The following is an 8,436-nucleotide window of genomic DNA, read 5'->3' on the forward strand; positions in this document are numbered from 1 at the left end:
TGGGGATCCTTTGCTGGCAAATAAGGTCTGAACTTCTGCATGCAGCCTACAGGCATCTGTGAAGTCTTAGGTCCTCCACCCTCCTCCCAAAAATCTCCCAGGAACATCATATCGCTGAGAACTGCACTAGATGTTTGGACATGAAGCTGGGCAAGCTTTCAGAGGGCTGAGAGAGATACACAGAGTGCTATCCCATGACCTCTGTTTCATTAGGAAACTTGGCTAAAATGGACGGATGCACTTGGAAACCGAAGCGGGAGCCCTTTCCAAAGGGGCTGGCCTGGCTGAGCGCAGTCTGCTTCGGAGCTAAGATAAAGGGCACTATAAAACCTGCAAAAGCCCCTGAACTGGCGTGCTGAGTCTCACCCTGGGCTCCAGGTCGGAGGGTTGCTGTGGCTCCAGCGGGGAGATGAAACTGGGGCTGGGCCAGCTTGGGAGCCCAGCATGCCTCCATGGATATGGTGACTCCAGGCTCAGCCATCTCTGCACGGCTCTCGCAGAACCCAGGGGTGACACCAGGCGAACACCAGTCCTGCACAGCTCCAGGTATGAGGGTGGAGGGATGGGATGCAGTAGGACTGAGGACTGGCTCTGGCAGGGTCCTGCATGGGAGTGGGGCTGGGTGCCAACCTGGGGCATTACACAGGGGATTTGGCCCTATGTGAGAGGCACGGGGATGCAGAAAAACTGCCGTACAGTCCTCCCTCTTCTTCATGCTCTCATAACATAGCTCAGCATGTGAGGCACAGTTCCATATGCTTCTGCCCTTGCTCTCTACCCCAAAGGTACCACAGCCCCAGCATCTTGGCTTGCCTAGCTTTCAGGGATGCTAGAGGGAGATGCTGGCTCCCCTGCGCAGCTAAAGGACCATGAGTCACCCCCAGATTGTGTCCTTTGGGAGGGAGAATCGGGCTGTGGGAAGAACAAGCAAAAACCTGGTATTCTGAGATGATGAGCAAGAGAAAGTGAGTCCTTCCATGGCACGGCAACACTGAGCAAAGGGGCTCCTTCACCTCCTGTGCCTGCTCCCTCTTCTGCATCCTTGCCCCAGGACTGTGCTGCCCAAGGTGCCAGGACATGGGGCTGGCTTCTCCCCAATAAGAACCCCCCCATCATCAATCCCATGCTGGCTGACCCATGCCACCCTCCCTCCTGCCTCAGCCCCTCTCCCAGTGAGCCCTGCTGCAACAGGCGACTGCCCTGGGCTCCACAGCCAGCTGATAAATCATCCCCATGGCAGGCACAGGGGTGGCTGATTTATCCTCTCCTTGCTTTGTGTGCTGAAGACTCCTTGCCAACCAAGCCGTGTCTCCGGACAGGTTCTCGGGTTTCTGTGGAGATGGGGGAGGCAGCTGGACCATTATCTGTCTCAGACAGTGAAGATCTGGCAGGAGGGTCCTTGCTCATCCCCTCATTGGAGACTGCTGAGCATCTGAGGGATTTTGGACACCTCCTCTGCAGCATAACAGGTGGGAAGGGTGCACAGCAGTTTTGGGTCTGTGCAAGGCTTGTGTCCCTTCCATCGTTTCCCAATCAGATGCTGGGACAGAGGCATTATCTCAAGATCAGGGCTGGTTTTGTTGTGTAAAAAGCCCTGGAGATACTGGGGGTGTGTGTGGGGGGAAGTTTCTCTGGGGATGCCGGGATGTGGAGATGTGGTGGGAAGGGCATGAATGGGGCTGGTGAAAGGATGGATGGGAAGTCGTGGCCCCTCCCAGCCACAGAAAGTTGATGTTTTTATCACTCTCAGTGTGGCTTTCTAAACTCAAGGCGGCTGGCCTTGTCCCAAAGAGCCTGCTGTCTGCAGATAAGGACAAGCAGGATGGTGAGGGCTGAGACCTGGCACTAGGCAACATTAATGGAGATGTTAACAACTTTAAAGGGAATCTTCCTTGTTTTTTTTCTCCTCTTGCTCATCTGTTCAAGGCTTGGTGACCATATGCCATCGTGAGCTCTTTGGAAGGGGCAGTAATCTCCTGCCTGAAGGGGCAAGCTGTCTGTGCAAGCTGTGGGGTTCAGGGAGATGGTCCTTGTGGGCACCCTTGATCGGCAATAGGAAATGGCTGCAAACAGGGAATGACCCCCAAAGGACCCTGCCAGAGAGGGTGGCCCAGACGGGAACCGTACGGGATACTGGGGTCAACATAGGCCCATCTCCCCCTTTTTCTGTAAATGAGCCCCATGCTCCTCACAGCTGAGGTCGTGCATCCTCTGAAAAATGCCCCATCCGTTCAGTTGTGCCTCCAGGTGCTGGGGGTACCTTGCACACCCCCAGCTGCTGCCCGTGCTTGTCCTGTTGCAGAAACCCGGGCGGAGCGGTGCCTGTGGTGCGCTCACCACCTCCTGTACTGACCCCATCACCATCCCCGCAACCCGAGGTGCGAAGGTGACTTCACTGGCTGCCCGGGGCTGGCTCAGGAGGGGCAGCAGCTGCAGCTCTGGCGGGGACTTACACCTATCACTCTGTAACTTCTGACGGAGGCTGGATTTGCTGAAATGTTCACTGGATTTTTTCCAGCCTGCTGGGGCCCATAAATCTGGCTGTGCAGAGGCCGCTCCTGCTCCTTCCCCTCGGTGAGCGGGGCTGGTATTTTTCTTGGAGGGTGAGACTGGTTGCAATCCTCCTTCCAGCACCTGCCGCTCCACCTCGAGCCACATTCCTGAGCGGTGGCGGAGAACAGGTCTGTCTCCGCCAACCGGGGATGCTGTGGCGTCTGAGCCGGCCCCGCTTCCCCCAGCTCCTCTGCAGCAAGGCAGTGAGGAGGTGTTGGTTTTCTCCCTGCTCCCACAGAAGCCCCTTTTCTCCAGCCATCAACCTGCTTCAGAGCCAGAGAGCCTGAGTGCATGTTAGGGGCAGGACTCCGAAGACCATCATGATGGTTTCTTGGACAGATGGACCAGAAACAACCTGAGGATGCTGCATTAATGTCCTGTTCAGCATCGATTCCGGGGGGGACTTCCCCGGCTCAGCTGGGGATTTGCTGTGGAGCATGGCGCCAGGGCATTCTGTGGGACTCTCCTCCCTTTTTTGGCATGGGTCTCTCCGTACCCTTCATCTGGAGCTCAGGAGATCTTGTTGCTGGCACGGGGAGCAACCAGGTCCCAAGAAACAATCCAGGATCCCCAACATGGAGGATCTCTCCCCCCTGCATGGGCCGTCTTGATCTCCAGGTGGGTAGAGCACTAGCCGCAGCCAAGGGCTCAGCAGGGCTGGCCGGGAGTTGCCGCAGGCGAGGAGGAGGAGGGAGGTGGCTGGGCTGGGACAGCCTGGCTGTGGCAGGTCTGGATGCCCATCATTTGTGGGCATGCCCATCATTTAACATTTGTCTCACAAACCAGGATTTGCATCAACCCAGCTGCTTTTCATCGTTGATCCTTTACCAGTTCCTCATGCCCTGGTCCAGAGATCGCCTTTGAGTGAGGAGCTCTGCTTTGGACCTCGTTGTGATGCACCAGAGAAGATTGTGGTGCCGCTGAGAGATGCTTCAATACTGAGCGAGTGTCCGAGGAGCTCCTTCTTGCTCACCTCCCACCACAGTCCTCCTGCCCCCATCACCTGGACAGTTTTCCCTGTCTGTTGTCAGCGATTTCCAGATCTTCCGTGGTCTCACTGTCAAGTATACGTGAGTCCCAAACGATATGGGATGCAGTACAGTTGGCTGAGAGATGCTGGGCGAGCCTCATGGCTCTTCTTGCTGAAAGCTGCCTGGGATGTGCATGTAAAACAGGGCACTGAGATGCACTCCTGGGCAGTGCGTGGAAAGCTAACACTGGAGAGCACTTCCATACGCTGGAATCGTGTTACATGCCTCGCTGTAATTAGCCTCTGGCTTTCCTTGCAGAATGAGCAATCGTTTCAGTAATCTGCCAGAGCAGAGTTATGGGCATGTCAGGCTGGCACAGGGGGGCTGTAAAACCAGACCTGCCTGACCCACAGCCATCATTTGTCAAAAGGAAACCACCTGGCCAGAGCAAAAGGGATTTATTTGCTTCTTCCTTCATCCCATTCTCGCAGGCAGAATGTTGGTTCCTTGGGGAGTCCCCGGCCCCACTGTTGCAAAAAGCAGCCATTTGTGCCTTTTTCAGCTCTAGTCCCTGGTGCTTCTAATGCAGCATCATGCTCCACACATGAATCCTAAAACCCTGCACTTTCTGCTCCCAGAAACATCCTGCACTTGTCCCCAGTAGCACAGGGACAAGTTAGGAGAGTTTTACACTGGCTTCAAATGGCTCTGTTCTCCAGGCCTGCTCTGCATGGCGATGGGGTGCTTCTGCAGCGGTTTGCCCAGTTAAACACCCCATGCTCTCCCCAAATCTTTTTTGTTCTGTTTGTTTCCAGGAATGTTACACAGGAGGTGTCTGACATCCAGCTGCAGCCAAGGATCATCTCCAGCAGCTTGGCTTTTCTGCTGACCATCACCTGCTGAAGATCATGCACCAGGGAAAGGTCATATAATGGCTCCACAAGCAAATACATTGTTCTCCAGCCCCCTCCGATAAGTTGTCAGGTATCTTTACAAGCAGGTCAAGGACTTGGGATGCAACTTCATTCAAATTTAAAAGCATATTCCCTTGAGCTGCCGAATTTAGTCTGAAAGATACAGTCGAATTCCTGGTCCTCCTGGTGCACTGCGGAGACCTCCTAAGACCTCCCAGATCCTGCCACTTTCTGCCCACATCTGTTCCCCCTGTATCTGACCCTATCAATGCCAGCAGCACTGGGCCATCTTTGCTGTGCCAGTTTGGATGCTCAGCACATGACAGCATCCTGTCTCAGGGTAGATGACTCATTTGGGACCTGCCCCAAGTCCCACCCTGAGATTTCCACTGCAGCCACATTATTAGCTCCCAGACTTGATGGATGGGCTCGTTAGCCTTAGGTTACTCATGAAGCATCTTTCTTCTGTAGTTTCTGATTAAAAACATCTTTCTGCTTCATCTTTCTGGGAAGTACAGCACTTATTGCTGGGCTGCAGCTTCATTTAACCTCTTTGGCCTAAGTTAGCCAAAAACAACTAAACGCAGGAGGTTTTCAGAAATATAACTACTTCCCAACTGTCTCTTCTGGATGTGGAAGGACACTGCTCAAGTGTTGGTTGTTTGCCCTGTGGGAGACCCCATTTGTCTGGGCACTGCCAGCACACTGGGGTGCTCTTTGCCTCTGGGAACCTTTTGTGGTCTGGTGGTCATGAAGGTTAGACTCAACAAAAGGCCAGGGAGGCTGATGTGTGTTTGGGGTGTCCCCATGTGCTCTGTTTGGGTACCCGGCACCTCAACATCTGCAGTTGACTGTGTCTCACCTGAGGTCAGCTTGGCCAAACAGAAACTCTGTCTTACCCCACCATCGAGTGGTGGTGACGCTGCTCAGTTTCTGCATGAGAGTCTACTGGTTAGAGCACTTGGTTTGTAACCAGAAGACTGGTTTTGTAGGCTCCTGGCACCAGCGGAAAGTCTTAGGAAGGGCCTCATGTACAGCTTACACTGCTCCCTGAGGAGCTTCCTTGTTGGAGAGAAGCAAAACTGAGGATGCCAGACCCTTGCCTATGGAGGTCAAGCAACTCTCTGACCCCTAAGTGAGAACCTATGTGCTGGAGGGGTGCTCCAAAGAAATGCACCCCTTCCTGATCAAAAGAGAAAGCATTCGTCCCTGGGCCAAGTGCAGAAGGCTGTCTCCAACTCTGGTCAACCTCCTCACGGTGTGGCAGACAGTGCTGAGACCAGACGGCAGACAGCACCAGCACTGTCCTGCCTCTGGTGTTTCCTACTGTGTCCCATCACAGCATGCTGTCCAACCTGAGCTGAGTCCTGTGTTTCATGCACAGGACATGCAGGTGCCTGAATCTGCTTCTAGAGCTGAGACCTCCCATTGGGTTTTGCCTGGTGGGTCAGTGCAAGCTGTAAGGTCTGCAGGAGAACAGCTTCATCCCATGTTCAGCTCCAGCTGGATGACTGTCAGGCCAAGGCAGGGGACCTGTAGGTAAGTGTGTGTGTGCAAGATACTGAGGCTGGAAGAGCAATGGTTTGAGGGGGCTGGATTACAGTGTGCACCCGGGCTGGTGTTTCAGAGTGGCTGGAAGTGCTCCCTGGTGTTTTCTTCCTTTCTTTCATCACTTTCAGATCCAAAGAAACAGCTGAAACCTCTGAAAACAGTGAACTTAGAAGGAAAAAAACCCCAACCCCCAAACTAAAAAGATCAAGGGAGCTTTGAGGGTTTTATCTTCCAAGAATCTGGCATTATTTTGGGGAAGGCAAGTGGGGCAGAGCAGCAAAAGACTTCAGATGATAGCTCCTGCCTCTGATCCCATCGGGCTGTGGGTGCTGTAAGGCCAGCCCATCTCTTCGATCCAGTTGGGCAGATCCCAGGCTGTGGAGAGCCAAGACTCAGATTTATTTCTGCAGTTTCCCATTATCCGAATGTCCTGTTGGAACAGCACCAAAACGCAGTGCCGGGAGTTTTGTAACGCTATTTTTCACTGCAGTGCATGGAGCTTGCACATCCCATACCCAGCCTGGGCTTCCCGGTGCAGTCAAGGGGTCAGATGAGGCCAAAGGGATATTGCCCCTCCTGCAGCATCCCAGATATTCAGATCCAAGAAAAACAGAAGCTCCCCCATGGTGTGACTGAGAGGTGAGAGAAGACATGATACAGTGGGATGCTGGCCCCGGAGGAGGGGACATGTCCCAGCTTCATTGCTTTTTCCTAGGGTGTATGCTCAGATCGTGCAGGATGATCTGTACCTCTGCCCTGACCCTGCCTGCAACTTTGCCCTTTAGGTCTGAAAGTTCTTCCTTCCCTCTCTAGAATTATTTCTTCAACAGGGAGCCAGGATCTAGCCACAAAATATGAAATAAGGCAAATTGCCACGCATCGTGCCCACAGTTTAAAGATGCTGCAGTGAGAGACACTAGAAACATTACACTTTGGGGCACATCAAGTCACAGTGGCCAGCAAAGGATTAGTTCCCACCAGCATGGGAGCTAAAGGCAGAGATGTGATCTGTTCCCCTAATGCTGTTGGTTTTCCTGTAAAACTACAGCATCACTTAGTGTGAGAACCCCTTTCTGCTGGGTGCACACACAGCCACTCTACAAAGCACTGCTAACTTGGCTGGGCAGGTGGAAAAAAAAATCACCTTGCTGCCCAGGAAAAGCCCACATATGTTTTCCTGCAACCTTTGCAGGTAGCAGAGCTGGGTAACAGCTGCTCTCCAATGAGATTTTTGCACATCTGCAAAACAATGCTGTCTGCAGTCAAGGGTTTTTTCTGTAAAGGGTTTCTGAGGTGGCAAAAAGTAGCCACTGTGGGTTTCTGCCTGTAGCACCTTACTCTTTAAGAACATGACACTGATTTAGAGAAATAACTGGTTAAAAGCTATTACCCTGCTGACTCTGAACTCTAAAGCACTTCAGCAAAGCATCCATATGAGGCGAAGGCATCCCGAGTTTAGCTGGTCCAAGCAAGGTGGGTGATTCACCCTTGCCCAGAAGGAGCGCGTGGTCTGCTCCCCTTGCTGGAAGGCTGCTCCAACTCCAGACAGATGCCGTCTTGTACACAGGTTGCACAATCCTGCTCGGCAGCTCAGGCTGTGGAGTTGCAAAACACGAAGCTGTCTGTGGCAGTCACACTGTGGCGACTCATCCGAGAGCAAGCTGTTGAGCTCATCTGTCAGGGGTGCCAGGCTTTCCAAAAGCACAAAGATGCCGATAAGCAGGGTTTTAACAAGCAGTAAATTGGGAAAGTCCATATTTCCTACTGAAACTGGGCAAGAAAAGCAGCTACTGCAATGCCCCAGTATTGTAGATGTCAAGGCGCGTGCAAGGTGCTGCTGGCAGGGAGAGGGAGGGATGGGGAGGGAGGAGGGATCATTTTTCATTTTCCAATACATTTTTCATTAATAAAGCACCTGCGTGGGTGCACATCAGGCCTCCTCTGTGGTGGAGAGTGGGGTCAGCACCACCCTGGGTGGTTGTACCGGCCCCTATAACCAGGCAGGGCTGTCCTGATCTAATGTGGTCAGAAGTAATCCCATACAATTATTATGAACAAGTGCTGTTTTCCTTGGAAATAAAGAGCTTTCTTTCAAAATATCCCATTTTTATGAAATATCGTTTTTCTGCTGCCAAGTTTGATTGGGATTTTTTCCAAAACTTATGATTTTTTAAATTCTCCTTTTTTTAAAAAATCTGAAACTCTCCCAAAAAACTCCATCAGAGAGAATGGAAAAAGCGTGGAGGGAATGTGTTTTCTGTTGGCTCAACACTGCACCCGGACTCAGTGTGATGAGTAACCTTGGCTAATTAACAAACAAAGACACTGTGCCGCCCCAGAGCAATGCACTTGCTATTACTGTGCACCAACAGCTTGCTGCAGACTGTGACTGTAAACCTGATGCAAGCTGAAAAACTAAGACGCTTGAGCCTGAAATTGTTCAAACC

General features: G+C 52.4%; 1 long non-coding RNA gene across 3 annotated transcripts; it reads left to right on the forward strand.

Moving 5' to 3' along the window:
- The first annotated feature begins 353 nt into the window (after positions 1-353).
- On the forward strand, positions 354-8,065 carry LOC142031017 (uncharacterized). 3 transcript variants are annotated; one of them, XR_012650387.1, is made up of 5 exons: positions 354-546; positions 1,320-1,469; positions 1,927-3,171; positions 3,340-3,623; positions 4,340-8,065. It is a non-coding gene; the product is annotated as an uncharacterized LOC142031017 (long non-coding RNA). The 3 variants fall into 3 exon arrangements; XR_012650388.1 differs by having other exon boundaries at positions 2,303-3,171; XR_012650386.1 differs by having other exon boundaries at positions 1,320-3,171.
- Positions 8,066-8,436: the final 371 nt, after the last annotated feature.

This window comes from Buteo buteo, chromosome 5, assembly GCF_964188355.1.
Source record: "Buteo buteo chromosome 5, bButBut1.hap1.1, whole genome shotgun sequence".
NCBI classification, from domain to species: Eukaryota; Metazoa; Chordata; class Aves; order Accipitriformes; family Accipitridae; genus Buteo; species Buteo buteo.